Genomic DNA, 19,515 nt, shown 5'->3' on the forward strand with positions numbered 1-19,515 from the left:
GCAACAGAGAGAAGGGAATTACAAAAAAACAAATTTTGGGAATGCAGGTCTTTTTGTATCAAGTAGATCAGATTCAAGTAGAATTAATTTGCACTTGAATAAATTATCTCATCTCTACTGATCACAGAATTTGTTTTTTAATTTCACTGGTTAAATGTCTCTCAGAGTTTGTGTAATCACTAAAGAAGAATGACCTAAGATTTATAGCTTTATAGTTATATTTCAATATGTAACTTCTATAAAGTTATGCAGTTTGGGATTAGTCAATGGTTGAAATATTCTGCTACATATTGCATCACATTAGTAACACAGGTACAGACTAGTGGTCCTTAGGATTTGGGTGCTCAGATGAACTGTATTCATCTTCTGGTTCTACACAAAGCTATGCATTTATTGAGAAATAGATTATTCCTTCTTGATCAAACACTTAAAATATGCTTAGTCTAATGGGTACAGTATTGGGTTTCTTTCATTCTCAATGCCAGTTCACCCACCTGCAACTCTGTTTATGAAAGGGTAACCATGATCTAACTTATTTTCATATATCAATAGTGCAATTGAACATAAAAAAATTGGAAATCATTCTTTATCACAGACAGATTTTCCCATTACTGCGATAATAGATGACAGTTGTTGCTCATAAAGTTCTATGGAGAAGAAAGATTTGAGGAGGAGCTAAAGAAAGAAATAGAAATTCTTTTAGAAGTTTTCCAAAAAGCAGTTTCCCTTTAAAAAGTTATTTTATTTTTTATTTGATAAATCAATGATACATATGAAAAAAGAAAACTGCTTATTTCTCTAACAAAATGATCATTTATTATCAAATATCTCAATTCTGAGGTAAAATCTGTATTAATTGAAGGCAGAATTTCCCATTACTGAGATAGGAGATAGCAGCTGCTACTGATGAGATTCTAACCAGATAGGAGGGGGAGGATGAGGGAGGAGCTCTCCTCCCATCTATAAATACATGTATCTGTATGGAGCAGCTGTCATCTCCTGTCATCTCCAGACAAACATGACAATTTTTTCCATCCACAATTCGTCTGCAGAGTTTACAACAAATACACATTTGACTTCTCACATTTCCTTCTCCGTCCCCATCTGTTTCCAACTTTGCCCCTTATATAGTAATAATGCCTCCTTTGTGTCCTCTAGATGGTAAAATATCCCACTAGAAAATATTAGTACCATGTGCAAGTGCCCACATTTTGAACCATAGAAAGTAATAATGATCCCGTTCACCTTTGAAAGTCAGTGTACTCTGAGTGCCCTATAAGAATCATGCTTCTTAAGTGCCCACTTAACATTTAACAATGTCCTGACTCCTCAAATATCCAGCTACTCTATACACAGTGTAGCTTAAGACCCCTCTGTGAGCATTCCTTTGTTGTGATCCTTTTGTCTATACACAGTGTGGTGGGCCCCCACAGCTCTCCTATACACGATATGATGGGCCACAGCTCCTTTATACACATTATGAAGTCCTCTCAGCTCCACAATACACAGTGTGAAGTCCCCACTGGACCCCAAAGCACAGTATAATAACCCCCATAGTAGCCCCCACATTGTATATTGGTCCCCACAGTAGAACCCACATTGTATAATGGTCCCCGCACTGTATAATGAACCCACACTTTATAGTGAATGTCACAGTAGTCCCCACACTTAACAATAGCCCACACTGTTGCCCTCAAACTGTATAATGGCCCCTGCATTACCTCCCACACTGTGTAAAAACCCACATTAGATTCCATGGCGTATAAAGCACTCCCACTCTTTATGATGACCCCCAACAGATGTCCCTATAGTGTAACAGGGGCAGAATTACAGTATGAGAGCCCTCCACACTGTATGAATGCCCCCACACTGCATGAGGGCTCCATAGTACTCCCAAACTGTATAATGACCCCACATTAGTCCCCAAACTGTATTATTGCCCCCAGATTAGCTCCCAAACGGTGTAATGGTCCCATCATTTGCTTCTACACTGTATAATGCCCCCCACATTAGCCCCCAAATTATATAATGGCTCCCACATTAGCCCCAAACTATATAATGGCCCCTACATTAGCCACAAAACTGTATAATGGCCCACACATTAGCCCTCAAACTGTAGAATAGCACCCATAATAAACCCCAAAACTGTATAATTGCCCCCTCTGCTGTGCTACTGCAAGTAGCCTAACAGCAATTAGGTGCAGAAATTCTCCAGAAAATCTGTAACATCAAAAACTCAACAACTACTCATATTCGGAATATAGCTTTAATTCCTGGATTTGGGAGAATATTCTTTTGAATTAAAAACCATTAATTTCCTCTTAAAAAAAAGTTTTGCACATGAAATATGACTCAGAAGCAAAAGATTTCTGACCGATATTGATTTTAGATACTTTTTCTCTGTGGCGTGTTTTTTTTTCACAGTCCCTTAAATTTGACTAATAGTACAAGACATTATTGTGAAACCTGAGCAATCACACATTAAGTTATTTGAGCTTTCTTTGGCAGATGCATTCTTTGGCTATGGCATTTCTCTGTTTTTTCATGCAAATCGATTGCAGATTCTACCAATTTCCTGAGAAGTGTGAAATTCATAACATAAATTCAATTCAATTTTTTTATCTCTTTTTAGAATATACTAGCTGAAGAGCTCGGCGTTGCCTGGGCATAGTAAATATCTGTGGTTAGTTATAGCTCCTCACGTCTCTTATTTTCCCATCACGCCTCTCATTTTCCCAATTGCATCTTTCATTTTCCCCCTCACATCTCTCATTTTCTCCCTCACACCTCTCATTTTCTCCCTCACTCCTCTCATTCCCCCCTAACACTTGTCATTTCGACCTCACATCTGTCATTTTCTGATCACTCCACTATTTTCCCTCACTCCTCTCATTTTGTACTCACACCTTTTCATTTTCACTTCACACCTCTCATTTTCACCTCAGTATATACATGTTTGTCATCTCCTTTATATATATTATACAGCTGTATGTCATCTCCTGTATATATTATATACCTGTATGTCATCTTCCCTGTATATAGTATATACCTGCTGTGTGTCATCTCCCCTGTATATAGTATATACCTGTATGTCATCTCCTCTTATATATAGTATATACCTGTATGTCATCTCCTTCTATATATAGTATATACCTGTATGTCATCTCCTCCTGTATATAGTATATACCTGTGTGTCATCTCCCCTGTATATAGTATATATCTGTGTGTCATCTCCTCTTGTATATAGTATATACCTGTATGTCATCTCCTCCTGTATATATATATGTACCTGTATGTCATCTCCTCCTCTATATAGTATATACCTGTGTGTCATCTCTCCTGTATATAGTATATATCTGTGTGTCATCTCCCCTGTATATAGTATATACCTGTGTGTCATCTCCTCCTGTATTAGACCTCGTTCACACGTTATTTGCTCAGTATTTTTACCTCAGTATCTGTAAGCTAAATTGGCAGCCTGATAAATCCCCAGCCAACAGGAAGCCCTCCCCCTAGCAGTATATATTAGCTCACACATACACATAATAGACAGGTCATATGACTGACAGCTGCCGTATTTCCTATATAGTACATTTGTTGCTCTTATAGTTTGTCTGCTTATTAATCAGATTTTTATTTTTGAAGGATACCAGACTTGTGTGTGTTTTAGGGTGAGTTTCGCTTGTCAAGTTGTGTGTGTTGAGTTGCATGTGGCAACATGCGTGTAGCAACTTTTTGTGTGTCGAGTTGCATGTGACATGTTAGTGTAGCAAGTTGTGTGCAGCAAGTTTTGCGCATGGCGAGTTTTGCGCGTGGCGAGTTTTATGTGTTGTGCCTTTTGAGTATGTGCAAGTTTTGTGTGAGGCAACTTTTGCATGTGTTGCAACTTTTGTGCATGTGGCAATTTTTCCGCATGTGCAAGTTTTGCGTGTGGCGAGTTTTCCATGAGGTGAGTTTTGCACTTGTGGCGAGTTTTGCGTGAGCCTAGTTTTTGCATGTGGTGAGTTCTGCGCGTGGCGAGTTTTGAGTGGCGACTTTTGTGTTTCGACTTTTATGTGGCGAGGTTGGTGTATGTGTGGTGAAATGTGTGCTGAGGGTAATATGTGTTCATGCACGTGGTAGTGTGTGGCGCATTTTTGTGTGTGTTCATATCCCCGTGTGTAGTGAGTATCCCATGTCGGGGCCCCACCTTAGCAACTGTACGGTATATACTCTTTGGCGCCATCGCTCTCATTCTTTAAGTCCCCCTTGTTCACATCTGGCAGCTGTCAATTTGCCTCCAACACTTTTCCTTTCACTTTTCCCCATTATGTAGATAGGGGCAAAATTGTTTGGTGAATTGGAAAGCGCGGGGTTAAAATTTTACCTCACAACATAGCCTATGATGCTCTCGGGGTCCAGACGTGTGACTGTGCAAAATTTTGTGTCTGTAGCTGTGACGCCTCCAACACTTTTTCTTTCACTTTTTTCCCCATTATGTAGATAGGGGCAAAATTGTTTGGTGAATTGGAACGCGCGGGGTTAAAATTTCGCCTCACAACATAGCCTATGACGCTCTCGGGGTCCAGACGTGTAACTGCAAAATTTTGTGGCTGTAGCTGCGACGGTGCAGATGCCAATCTCGGACATACACACATACACACACACACATACACACACACATTCAGCTTTATATATTAGATAAAAGCACAAAAAACATTGCTAAGAAATCATGGTTGACTATAGTGTCCTTTGCCATGTGCCCTTTGTAAAATCACATGTACTCCTTACCAGTAGAGATGAGTGAATATTTCAATGTTCAGTTCAGATTACAATTGCCGAATTTGCAATATTTGCCGATAGATTCGTCGAATATTAGCCAAACACAGCCGAATGCCATTCAAGTCAATAAGAAGCAAAGGCAAACGCATGCACAACACTTTCTAATGCCCCAAAAACTGCCAAAAGAAATCAAATGAGGGACAGACATCAGGAAAATGCCCTCAATTCACCCACAGAACAAATTGTTGCATGCCAACATTTACAGCTTTCAATTGAACATCAAAGTAAGATGAGGTGGGTGAAGGATCGGTGTAGGCCCGCTGTGCTTGGAGCCCTGATACCACATACAACAGGTCAACCTTCTTTCATGCTGAGCCACACTCAGGTGGCACAAATATCAGTTTTGTAGATTACCAATGTCAAAAAAATCTAAGAATAGTAGTAACACAGGTAGTTGAGTCCAAGGAAGTGGAGGCCTGACGGTCTCAGAGGTCTACTACTACAGGCAACATACATGAAGGAAACTAAACCAGGAGTCTACACGTTTACAAAAATTATTGGCAGACACCACCAAAGTGGCATCCATTTCACCACAGTATAAACAGTAGAATAGGGACCGATGTTACACCCAGTCCTGTAAGTTTGCAGGGTCGTGCGTGCTCCCAGTCTCTTAAAGAGACAGGGCTCATTTTTCAAAAAGTACTTCTGACCAATGGCTTGTTAGTATTACTATTTCTATCCCCTCCGCCATAGGGAGGGTGCCAGAGAAACAAGTATCCTCTGTTGCTTGCTTCCGGATGCGGCTAGTGTGTTCTTTAGCTTCTGAAGTGTTCCACCAGTGCTCCGCTTACACCTTTTACCCAGGTATCCTGGATGATGATCGTTCAGTCTATGCCAGTTCTGTCACATCTTGCCATTCAACTATCCATACTTCTAGACTATGCCAGTACTACCTGTGTCAGCTCCATGACATCTGTTAACTCTGCTTGTCCATCTGTCCCGCTGGGACAGCTGCCACATGTCCGGGGTCTAACTGGAGATAGCAACCGTGTCCCCCAGGCATTCCATTCTGACCCTGTTCGAGGGAACTTACCTTGTCTGGGGCTCACGTAGTCACTCCCCCTTCAGTGCCCCCAGACCATGGTCTTGAGGTTACACGAAAATATCAATAAAAAACAAATGTGAACTTCACCACCTGTGCCTCTGCTTCCATTCGTTACAGATTGCTCCGGCCATGGATCCCAGGTACCTCTGGCTGTGGAGCTATGTCAAGAGGTTACCCGTCTGAGAGATCAACAGGACAAGATCACAACCTTTCTGTGCAACTTGTCTACTCGCATGGATTCCCTGATTTCTTCGACTGTACCTGTCTCTGCTACTGGCATCCAGGTATCTATTTGCACAGCAAGTAAAAGTCCTCGCCTGATGGCCCCCACCCGCTTCCATGGTGACCCCATTTAGTGTCGGTGGTTCATTAACCAGTGCACGCTGAACTTTGAACTCCTGGGGCATATGTTTGCTTCTGATCGGGCCAAGGTGGACTTCAATTTGTCCCACCTTGCTGGAGAGGCCCTCGCCTGGCTGAATCCGCTGTGGGAGAGAGGGGCTCCTCTGGTTACTAATCTTCAGTCTTTTCTAGAAGCATTCTGCAGGACCTTTGATGAAATTGGTCGTGTTACATCGACAGCTTCAGTTCTCCTTTGGCTACGCCATGAGGCTCTCACAGTGGCTCAGTATGCTGTTCGGTTCCGTACTCTTTCATCTGAGTTATCCTGGAACAACAAGGCCTTGGTGGCCGCCTTCTGACAAAGTCTTTCGGGAAGAGTAAAGGATTTGCTGGTGGGACAAGACATGCCTACAACTCTGGATGACCTGATTTCCCTGGCAATCCGGATAGACCTATGGTTTCAGGAATGATCCAAGGAAATCAAACGTGCTAAGAGGCCATACCGCATGCTTTCTAATTCAACAAAACCTGTAGTCTACCTGACTTCATCCTCTCCTGAGGCTATGGAAGTGGATCAAGTAAGCTTGGCCAACCACTTCCAGGAGGCGCGTCAGCTGGAGGGGAGCTGTTTCTACTTTGGTAGTTCTGAGCATCTGATCCACTCCTGCCCAAAGAAGTCGGGAAACTCCAGTGCCTAGGGTCTGTAGGAGGGGCTACCCTAGATAAGGAATATCTCTCTCCATCACTGCAAAAAGTGGTCTCCATGTCCTTCGGTACTGTAAAGTTTTCGGGAACTCTATCACCTGGACTCTGGAGCAACCGGCAATCTCATTCAGCAGGCAGTCATGGAATTATACCAGTCCAGCATCTTCCAGATCTGTTGCAGGTGACATCCATGGATGGCAAACCTCTGACCGAGCCCGTATGGTTCCAGACTGTGCCAGTGGAAATTCGGGTAGGTCTAATGCATATGGTAAGAATTAGCTTTTATGTGTTGCCTGGTTTGTCTCACCCCTTGCTTTTAGGTCTACCCTGGCTCTGGATGCATGAACCAGTCTTAAATTGGAAGACACGAGAAGTTCTACACTGGGGGGACTCCTGCTCAGACTTGTGTATCATCCCTGTTCAACTTGTTCCACCTCCAGTCCAGCCAACTGCCCTGCTGTGTCTACTTTCCTCTTACTGGGCCTCCGCTGATGTCTTTGGGAAAAAGGAAGCAGAGAGACTACCTCCACACAGGCTGTATGATCTGCTCCCTGGAACATCTCCTCCTCGAGGGCAAATCTATCCTCTTTATCAAGCAGAGACCCAGTCCATGTCTGACTACATCCAGAAGAAACTGGCCAGAGGATTTATCTGGAAGTCATTTTCGCCAGCAGGGGCAGGATTTTTCTTTGTGAAGAAAAAAGACATATCTCTATGGCCTTGTATCAATTACAGGGGGCTGAACCAGATCACGGTAAAGAACAGGTACCCATTACCTTTTATTTCAGAGCTGTTTGATCTTACCAGAGGGGCCAAGATCTTCGCTAAACTGGATGTAAGAGGGGCCTAAAACCTGATTCATATGCATAAAGGAGACAAGTGGAAAACAGCTTTTAACACCCGGGATGGACACTACGAAAACTTGGTAATGCCGTTCAGCTGAAGTAATGCACCCACAGTTTTCTAGGAATTCGTAAATTACATATTCAGAGATCTCTATTCTTGTGTTTTTGTTTACCTGGATGATATCCTGATCTTCTCTGCAGACTTAGCCTCACATCGGAGGCAAGTACGACAGGTCTTACAATCCTCTCTGCCTTTCCTCGGTTATATAGTCTCGTCCATAGGGTTAAAGATGGATCCAGAGAAGGTGTCCACCATCCATAAGTGGCCTTACCCATCCAGGCTGAAAGCCATACAATGGTTTTTGGGGGTTGCTAACTACTACCATCTATTCATTCCACACTTTTCCACCCAAGTGGCACCCATCTCGGCTTTGACCGGAAAGGCGCAAACGCCAAGGATTGGACTCCCAAGGCAGAGGAAGCTTTTGTTTCACTAAACAGGCCTTCTCTTGCACCTGTTAGCCATCGACCTGACTCTGATAAGCAATTCTTGCTTGAGGTTGACTCTTCCTCCATAGGTGCTGGAGTGGTTCTCACCCAGAAGTCATCTACCGGTCGTATAGTCATCTGTGGTTTTTTCTCAAAGTTTTTTTCCACTTCTGAAAGGAACTATTCAGTGGGAGAATTGTTGGCAATCAAGTTGGCTCTGCAAGAGTGGCGACATCTCCTCGAGGGTGCAGTCCATCAGGTTTTCATCTTCACAGATCATAAAAACCTCGCTTGTCTCCAATCCGCTCAGAGGCTGAATCCCTGTCAAGCCCGGTGGGCCTTGCTTTTTGCTAGATTTAATTTTGTCCTTCATTTTCATCCAGCTGACAAGAACGTTAAAGCCGATGCACTCTCTAGAGAATTCCTGCCTCTTGATTCTGAGGAAGAACCGCAACACATCATTGAGCCATCAAGGTTGGTACCCGTAGCCTCAGTTAATATTGCTAGGCTTCCCCCGGGAAAGACTCTCATGCCCACTTCGGACCAGAGTCATGTCCTCCTGTGGGGTCACTCCTCCAAGTTGGCCGGCCATGCCGGTCAGAAAAAGACTCTGCAACTCATCTTCCTTTATTACTGGTGGCCCACCATGGGCAAAGATATCCATGATTATGTCGCAGCCTATCCTTTGTGTGCCAGCAACAAGACTGCTAAACATCTGCCCTCTGGGCAGCTATTACCTCTTTCTGTTCCTTCAGTTCACTGGCAGCACATCATGAAGGACTTTGTTTCGGATCTTCCCATCTCTTCCGGCTGTTCCGTTATCTGGGTAGTGGTGAATCGCTTCCCAAAGATGGCAACTTCATTCCATTACCTGGTCTTCCGTCTGCTCCTGGGTTTGCTGACCATTTCATACAGCACATCTTCCATCTTCATGGGTTTCCTCTCCGCATTGTGTCTGACAGGGGCATCCAGTTCACTTCCAAGTTCTGGAGAGCGGTTTGTAAATAAGTGAAAATGGAACTGGACTTTTCTTCTGCATACCACCCTCAATCCAAAAGGGAAGTAGAGAGGACCAATCAAATCTTGACCAGATTCCTGCGTCACTTTGTCAGTGCACATCATGATGACTGGGTCAAGTTGCTGCCTTGGGCGGAATTCTCATACATCAATCAAGTAAGTGAATCCTCAGGAAGATCTCCCTTTCAGATTATGTTTGGAGTCCAACCAGGGATCCCTCTTCTCTCTGGGTCTTCAGTTGTCTCTGCTGCTGACACCTTTACAGAGTAGTTCTCGAAAGTGTTGAGCGACACCAAGGTCACCTTCGAGAAGCATGCGGACAAAAGACGCCTGATCCTGCAATCTTTCGGCCTGGAGATAAGGTGTGGCTCTCCTCCAGGTACATCTGTATGAAGGTGCCCTCCTACAAACTGGGTCCCCGCTTCATTGGTCCTTTTGAAGTCTTAAAACAGATCAATGCAGTCTCATACAAATTGAAATTGCCTGCTTTCTTACGTGTGCCTAACTCTTTCCATGTTTCCCTCCTCAAACCAGTAGTTTTGAGCTCCTTCTTTAAAGACCCAGGTTCCACTCCTGATCCCATCAGAAAGGAGGATGTCTTTGTGGTAGAAAATATCTTGGCCACTGAGTAAGGGGTAAGACATATTACTTGGTGGATTGGAAGGGCTTTGGTCCCGATGATAGGTCAATGGAGCCTAAAGAGAATATTCAGGCCCCTCTCCCACTGAAAAAATTCTATGCAGGCTTGAAAAAGAGGGGGGGTAAAGAGGGGGATACTGTTACACCCGGTTCTGGTTCTGTACCTTTTCAGAGTCCCCGTCAGAACTCCCAGTCTCTTAAAGAGACAGTGCACATTTTTCAAAAAGTACTTCTGAACAATGTTTTGTTAGTAATTACTATTTTGAGCCCCTCTGCTAGCTTCTGGTTTCAGCTATTGTGTGCTATAGTTTCTGAAGTGTTCTGCCAGTGCTCCACTTACACTGTTTGTCTCCACACACAATCAGCTACCTTTTATCAGGCTTTCCTGGATGATGACTGTTCTGTCTTCACCAGTTCTGTCACGTCCCGCCATTCAACCATCAATACCTCTGGACAATGCCGGTACCACCTGTGTCAGCTCCACGACATCTGTTAACCCTGCTTGTCTGTCTGTCCCACTGAGACAGCTGTCACATGTCCAGGGTCTAACTGAAGGTAGCATCCGTGTCCCCCAGGCATTCCATTCTGATCCTGTTCAAGGGGATTTATCACGGGTGTTAGGGGCTGACGTAGTCATGCCCCCTTCGAAGCCCCCGGACCGTGGTCCCGAGGTTCCACAAAAATATCACTAAAAAATGAATGTGAACTTCACCACCTGTGCCTCCGCTTGCATTCGTTACAACCGACAGGTCATCCACTACATCCTACCCTGCAGATGGACATCCAACCAGGAGTTTTCAAATAAATGAAGATCTGACACCACCTAAATTGCATAAATTTCTCAAGAGAAATAGTGTAATAGGGAACGACACATCTTTCACTACAGTCAACCCATCAGATGTAGACCAACCAAGACTGTTCACATTTCCACAAATTTGTGTTAACATCTGCAGCAGCAGCAACAGCAGGCACAGATACCACACTAAAGATATCACAGAGTGCAGTTACGTGACATTAATGCAGCATACTAAAAAGTGCATACTACCTACTCTGTACAATCTGCAGTGGTCCACCCTGTTCTGGAGCTGCTCCCATTTCTAGTATCCTCACCTGCTCCTGCTCTCAAGGCAGCCCCTGCACCTATGTGAGGTCCCTGCCTGGATCCTCACTCTGGATCTGCTCCTCGTGTCCTGCTATTGCTTCTCTCTCCCCCACTTCCTGACATGCTGCCAGGAGGCCTCCAGGGAGAATGTTTAGGACATGCGTGCACGTACCTCTGGTCTGTTAAAGGGACAGCGATCATTTTTTGAAAAATTTAATTAACCAATGCCAGCATACTGATTACTACTTCTGGCCCCTCCATCATAGGGAAGGTGCCGGAGCAACGAGTATCTACTCTTGCTATTTCCAGTTCTGTTCCTGTTCTGATTGCTCTGTAATAGCATTCCGTTTTGCACTTTGCTTATATTGTTTGTTTCCACAGAATATCAATATCCAGTTGTTCGGCAATCCTAAGACGACTCCTGCAATTTTATAATCTAGTGCCATCCCGCTCCACCACCTGCCATCTGTACCCCTGGACTATGCTAAAGGTGCCAGAGCCAGCTTCCTCCCATCTACCTTGAATCTGACTACCCTCACCAGAGCCAGCTTCATATCTCATAACCTGTGTCCATCGGTGTGCTCCACCATCTCTGTCATATTTGTTTACCTGTTTGTCCTGCTCATACAGCTGCCATGTGTCCGGGTCTAACTGGAGGTAGCACCAGTGTCCCCCAGGTATTCCACTCCGGTCCTGTTTGAGGGATCTTACTACGGATACCTGGGGCTCACTAGTCACGCCCCCTTCAGAGCCCCTAAGACTGTGGAACTGAGGCTCCACTCAAAAAATAAAAAAATGAATGTGAACTTCACCTGTGCCTCCTCTTCCATTCATTACATGCAGTTGGTGTGTAAAAGTCCTTGGAGATCCATGACTTTTTCATCTTGATGAAAGTTAGGTGGTCCACCCTTTCAGGAAACTGCCGGCTGCTCTTATCCATCAAGATACCACCTGCAGTGCTGGAGACACATTCAGAGAGAACGCTGCTTGCCGGGCATGACAAAACCTCCATTGCATGTGAGGTGAGCTCAAGGCACTCATCCATTTAGGAAGACCAAAATTTGAAAGAGTCCAAACCCTCCCTGATGGTATTCATATTCAGCTGTAGATACTCCTGCACCATCCTCTTCATTCGTTCACCACATGTAAGACTTGGACTTTGTTGTGCTGATGGATGAGCTAGTCTAAAAAAGTGTCAAGGAACTCAGAGAAATTGTTCTTACACCTACACTACTGAGGCTAATGTTTTGAGTTGACAAATTGACATGTTGGAAGTTGGAAGTCTAGAGCTGCGATGTGAACTGTGTGCTTCACTGCTGTCTTGGGGAAAAGCTATCTTAAGGTTGTGTAAAAGCATGTTTTGATACTCCAGCATTCAATGGTCCCTTTCCAGGGTGGGAAGCATCTGGCAATATTTGGTTTTATGAATGACAAACAACTGACCGGCACATTTAGACGAGTGTGAATTGGTGCATACCAGGAGGAGATACCTCCATATACAATATAAAAAAAAAGGTTGCACTCTATCATGCTAAAGCATGTCAATGAGTGAATGTGAGATGCTTAGCACAAGATTTGGCCAAAAATTGTGAGCCCATCCACCAAACGTCAAGGTATTCTCAGATCGGATGGGTACCTGACCTGTCTGTCTAATGTGAACACTTACCTCTGGCTAATAACATGGTAAAGCCTGCATTTATAGGAAGGTCGGAACCAACTGTGTTTGGATGTAATTAAAATCACAGCATGGTGAAGGGTGGGGCGTTCAAGTCAGAAAAAATAGTACATAGTAAATATAGGAAAACTGACTGAACTGCAATCTAGTCTGAACTGGTGCATAACCAAAAAAAGACTTACATAGCAAATAGATCAATGGCTGCACTCAATTTTACTGTACAAAAGCAATGAAATGTGTGATACATGAAATGTGAATAGCATAATGGCTTGTGAAATCTATGAAAAAACACATGAGATGCTTAGCACAAGATTTGGCCTAAAATTGTGAGCCCATTCACCAAACGTCAAGGTAATCTCAGATCGGATGGGTCCCTGACCTTGTCTGCCTAGTGAGAACACTTACCTCTGGCTAATTGCATGGTAAAGCCTGCATTTATAGGAAGGTCGGAACCAACTGTATTTGGATGTATTTAAAATCACAACATGGTGAAGGGCGGGGCGTTCAAGTCAGAAAAAATAGTACATAGTAAATATAGGAAAACGGACCCTCTTCCTGCCCTGACAGCACAGTACAGTCCACGTGAGCCTCATATATCTGAGTCTCATCAGGATCACTTCCTTTCCCTGGTGGTTAATGTTTGGTGATGAGGGTCAGGATGCTGCTTGAACCCTACTTTGTCCTGTCCGGATCCAAGCTAAAAAAATGTTGGACATCGGTGCAGATTTCCTCCTCTTGACTGAAGTCTGAAGCTTTTGAGTACACTTCTAATGACCATAGTATGGAATGTGTGAACAGCTCTTCAGACTCACCCATCTGTGGTTCTGTACAGTCAGATATATGGTTGGAGAGTTGGGATGCGGGAGAAAGCAAGGGTAATTTCGGTACCATCTCTGTGAACTGCACTTGGTGCGATGTTGAGGTGGAGGAAGAGGAGGAGAGGCCACTTGAAGCTGTGCTTGTCATCCACTCGATCACATGCTTTTTCCGGGCCTCTTCTAGGCATACCCTTTGGGCTACTGCAAAATAAAGGTAGTGATGCAGCCCTTCCAGTAGCAGAAGTTGTCAGTTGTCTTTGTAGGATGTGATGTTGGCTCACTAGTGCTTTCACAAACATTACCACCTACCCAACTTACAACTTCAACACCTAGCCTAATCCCCCTTCCACCACTGTCTCACTTTTTCCCAGTTATGTTGCTCAGATAGTGTGGTAGGAGCACAGTATTAGCAATAAAAAAAATATTTTAAATTCTGCACCAGGTCTGCAAACATCTGAATTTCAGTGGCAGTAAATGACAAGGTGAAATATGGCATGCTGAATCGCGTTAGTCACAAAAGAATGTATTGTTTGATTGTGGATGAGGCCTGTATGACAAAGTAGACATGCTCCAAACAATTTTAAGATTAGATCTCCCCTACTGTATTATGTGAGTAACAGAAGAATTGTTTTGGTGTCTGTGGATTAGGCCTCTATAACAGACTAGATATTACAAACAAGTTGAAAGTGTGATGTTCCCTGCTGTATGATGTTAGTAGCACAATAATTTTCTTGAGGCCTGTGGATTAAGCCATTATAACAGACTGGATACTACAAGCAATTTGAAAGTGAGATGTCCCCTACTTTATGATGTTAGTAACAGAAGAGTTGTTTTGGGGCCTGTGGATAAGGCCCCTATAACAGACCAGATGCTACATACAATTTGAAAATGAGATGTCCCTTACTGTATTACATTAGTAACAGAAGATTTTTTTTAGTATGGGTGATGGCTGCATAACCTAGAAGATATGCGTCAAACAATTTCAAATTCGGATTTATCCTGCTGTATCACATTTGTAAAACCCCAAAATGTTGATTTTTTTTATGTGCAACAGCTCTGTACACACAATAATTTCACTGCTACAGAATTACAATGTGGGATAGAGCAGGCTGTATCATAATTAGCAACAGAAAAACTTTTTAAAATTTTTATAATGTGCAGCTTCATATCACTGCCACAGTTTTACAACATGGAATACGGTGGGCTGTGTCACATTTAGCAACAGAAAAAGATAAATTATTTTTTTAATGTGCATGAGCTATGCACGCTGTGCAATTTCACCGCTACTAAATAACAATGTAAAACATGGCATGGTGAATCACTCTAGCAACTGCCCCCAAAAAATATTTCTTCATCTACAACAGATCAAATAACAGAAATATGTCAACACAGCACTAAATGACAAAGTGGGATATGGCATGCTGTTTCACATTTAGCTAGTAAAAAATAAGATTTAGAATGGTATACTTGTGCATGGAGCACAATAGAAGCAATGCACAACACACTTGTATGACATGTGCACTGCTGTCTGTGTCTGTGAAACTCAGTAATGTCAAAAAAATAAAATTACTGGAAGGTCGATTTCACCGCAACACAGGACACTACCTAGCTAAACTATTTGAGTAAGAAGCAACCACCTAGCTAACTGGCTAAAATGTAGCTGCTAACACTGCTAGCATCACTCTACAGGAGAGGTTGAAGACACTGATGACCATAAGAGCTTACAATCTAGGGAAGAGAGATGATCCTGCTGACCATAGAAATTTACACACTATAGGAGAAAGAGACTTACACTTTGACTCAGAAAATGGAAAACAACTCGACAACTGATCACCACTGTACGAGGCATGATAATCTGTAAGAAGCCATAGCTGCAGGGCATTATGGGGACGTTCATGGGGCAATGCAAAATTATATTAGCCTGCTCTCTCATGCTTCAGCAGTGTGGGAAATGATTCAGAATAAGTTTTATTTATTTGCAAACTGTGAATTGCATTCTCAAAATATTCAAATTCATGTGAAACAAAATTTTTGGAAATTTCGCTCAATCAATTCTCTGCAGATCGATCCGCTCATCTCTAATTGTAAATATAATCAAGCACAAAAGAGACATCTATAGATGTAGCAGTATCAAACAAGATATCTGTGGTATGTTACGTTTTAGGATGTCCATACTTCACAAATAGTGAGCAGCGGCATAGCACACTTTAAATCTAGTGCAGCAGCTGTCATAGTGGAGATGACTACATTTGTCATGACATTACATAATTGCTGAATGAATTGTTATCTAAGAGTCTCCCGTGAATCATTGATTTAGTGGGATCATTAACATATACTGAATAAAAAAGCAATGCAATAGAACAACTATTATCACTGATTTGTACACACATCCTTTTTTCACAATATTAGATTCCTACTTTACATATGCCTATGTGGAGTCAGAATCTCAAAATATATAAGGAAATATTTTGCTGAAGGCTTATAAATACTCAACATGGTTTGCATGCTTACTGAAGACTAATGCTGAATATTCCAACTTTTCCCAAGGGAAAGACTTGAAGCAGCTTATTTCTCAAATGTACTCAGAAAGCAAGTATATAACCCAGAAGCTCATAAGAAAATATTTCATTTTTTTCTTAACCCCTTCGTGCCAGAGCCTGTTTTCGCCTCCTCGAAAGGGCCATTTTTTTTTCAATTTTGACCAGTGTCACATTATGTGGTAATAACTCTGGAACGCTTCAACATATTCAGGTGATGTTTTTTCATGACATATTGTACTTTATCATTGTGGTAAAATGTGTGTTTATTTCTGAAAATATAGGAAATTTGGAGAAATTTACAGTTTTATAACTTTTCATTTGTGTGCCATTAAACTGGAAAGTTATGTCACACAGCATAGCACATAAACAACATTTACCACATGTCTACTTTACATCAGCAGAATTTTTGAAACATAATTTTTTTCATTACGAAGTTAGAAAAGTTAAAGTTGACCTGTGATTTCATATTTTTCCATAAAATGAACAAAACCATTTTTTTACGGACCACATCACATTTGAAGTGACTTTGAGGGACGTATATGACTGAAAATACCCAAAAGTTGACACCACTCTAAAAACTTCCCCTTTTAAGGGTCTCGAAACCACATTCAAGAAATGTATTAACCCTTCAAGTGCTTGACAAGACTTAATGGAATTTGGAATTAAAAATGAATATTTAACTTTTTCCCCAAACAATGATACTTTAGCACCAATTTTTTAATTTTCACAATGGTAACAAGAAAAACTGCACATCAAATTAGTTGTACGATTTCCCCTGAGTGCGCCAATACCCCATATATGGTGGAAAACTACAGGGCCCCTGATGTGCATAAACAGTGGAAACCTCCCACAAATTACCCCATTTTGGAATCTCTACCCCTCAAGGAATTTATCTAGATGTGTGGTGAGCACCTTGAAACCTCAGGGACTTCATAGAATTTTATAATGTTGAGCCATGAAAAATAAAAAACAAATTTTTCCCACAAAAATTGTGTTTAAGCTCCATTTTTTTATTTTCACAAGGGAGAAAATGAATGCCCAAATTTCTTGTGCAAATTTTTCTGAGTATGCTAATACCCCATATTTGTTGCAAAACAACTGCATGGGCGCATAGTAAGGCTCGGAAGGGAAGGAGTTCTATTTTGGCTGGAATAAGTTGTGGACACGATATCTCATTTGAAAAGCCCCTGACATGCTAAAACCGCAGAAATCCCCCAGAGTGACCCCATTTTGTAAACTACACCTCTCACGTAATTCATCCAGGCGTGTAGTGAGTAATTTTAATCCTCAGGAAATCCACAAACTTGTGTAACATTGGGCTTAGTTAGTGAAATTTTACTATTTTTTCCACTAAAATGTTGCTTTGACCCCAAGTTTGCAATTTTCAAAGGAGGTAATGGGGAAAACAAAGAGTACAATTTGTTCTGTAATTTTTCCTGAGTACATGAATACACCACAAATGGTCGAAAACTACTTTTGAAGCACAGTGCAAAGCTCAGAAGGGAAGGAGCGCCATATTTCAGTTCATATTTTGCTGTTATGGGTTACGGTGTAAATTATTCTAAGTAGGGAAATATTATATGTCATTTATACTGTGCTAGTTGTGAGTCAAAAGCTAACAGACTTGGTTGGTTAGCAATAGCATTCGTATATTGTGCAAGCAGTGTAACAAGTCCATTTGAGGTGGGCAAATTTTCCTGTGATAGTTCTGCACAGTTTTGTCAGCAGGTAAATTTTATACTACACTAGTTTTGCGGCAAAGGCATAGAACCAGACTCGGTTGGTTATTGATAGCATCGCTATATTGCTCCTGCACTGTAACAAATTCATCTGAGGTGTGCAAATTTCCCTGCGACACTAATCCTGCAAACTTTTCTCAACAGTGATATATCAAACATAAATTAGAACTGGCAAGGTGCATGGTAAAGGACAGGGAAATGGACATGAAATGTGTAAGGTGAAACTGTGCCTGCTGCGGGAGCACGACAAACACAAACATCATGTCGACTTAGCTTCCTCTGCCATCTTATAAGGAGGTGTGGAACACCACACTTGAAAGCAGACCAGTGTGAAAAGGTTGTTTAATGGATAGCAGATAATGCTTCAACTTACTTTGCCAGCACCACCCTGTCTTCCATATGCTCCAGTTCCAGTAGCTGTGATTTTGGACCACATAACCCTCACCCTCATCCTACTTCCTCCGACCATGCCAAGTGCCGGTAGACAATTGATCCCACATTTGGACACTCCGAAGAGCTGTTCATATTTGCATTTACAGATTCTAGCCTCTCGCATTGCCCGTTTCAAGTGGGACATGAGTAGATCACATGTATTGATGCCCAAATATTTGATCAGCAGCACTCATAAGAAAGCAATGGTAGTAAAATGCAATTGTCGCAAGAGGTGAATAATGATACGACACAATTGCCAACAACTGATGTTTTAAAGTCAGCAAGTCAAAAGTAGGACCAGGGTGTGGAAGTGGACGACAAGGTGGTGGACGATTAAGTCATGAAACCAACCTGGGAAGATGACATGCAGAGCTAGGACAGCAAGACAAAGAGGCAGGGATGTGCAGCACCATAACAGCAGGAAGAGGCAGTGGAGTGACCAGAGACACAAGTCGAGCAATTGTTTGCCTTAACACCAACAAGGGTGAAGTTGCCAGGCCATGGGTTAGGTTTCCCATGTATGATGCTCTTCTACAGACAGTCCAGTAAACCCAAAATAGGTCATTTGCAATATCTGCCATGCCAGCATTAGCACGAGCAGCACAACTACCAGCTGACTATCACCTGCATGCTAAAGCACACTACTGCCTCTTCCGCTGTTCTACTTGCATGTTAATCCACTGTCCAAGATGCAGGAGAAAATGCCTCCTACCCTGCACGTGTCATTGCACACTTGCAACCACCATCATCAAACAAATTCATGTCCATGTCCCTGCATTCAGTTTTCCCTATACCAGTCCTTGGAACACAGCATAAATGTGCAGCCACTCACCCACAGACCACGATAGTAAATGGCAATTTTACCAGACTGCTGGCCCTTGAAATGCTGCAATTTAGGCTTGTAAAGATGGAAGCTTTCCACAACTTCATGGCGGTGGCCGTCCTGAGTTGCCTTTATTTCTCCCAGTCTGCTATCCCCACCTTACACAAGCACATGTCCCATAAAATCAACTGTGCCATGACCAATGCTGTTACTTGGAAAGTCCTCTTAACCAGGTTGCTGCTCTGAAGCTTGGCACCTGTCACACGTGCCATACCTGGCCTACATGCTGAAGTTAGTGGTTCAGCAGTTTCTCAAAACTTGAGAAAAAAAATTTGAGCTGGGATACAAACTGGTGTGCATGCTGCATGTTAACCCATGTTCACACTGGCCACTGAACAGAAAAAGACAAAGACCGAAATATAACGATTAAATACCATGCAATAAATAAATGGCAATAGTGCATGAAAACAATATACTGTACTT

Source organism: Ranitomeya imitator, chromosome 1 (assembly GCF_032444005.1).
Source record: "Ranitomeya imitator isolate aRanImi1 chromosome 1, aRanImi1.pri, whole genome shotgun sequence".
Lineage (NCBI taxonomy): Eukaryota > Metazoa > Chordata > Amphibia > Anura > Dendrobatidae > Ranitomeya > Ranitomeya imitator.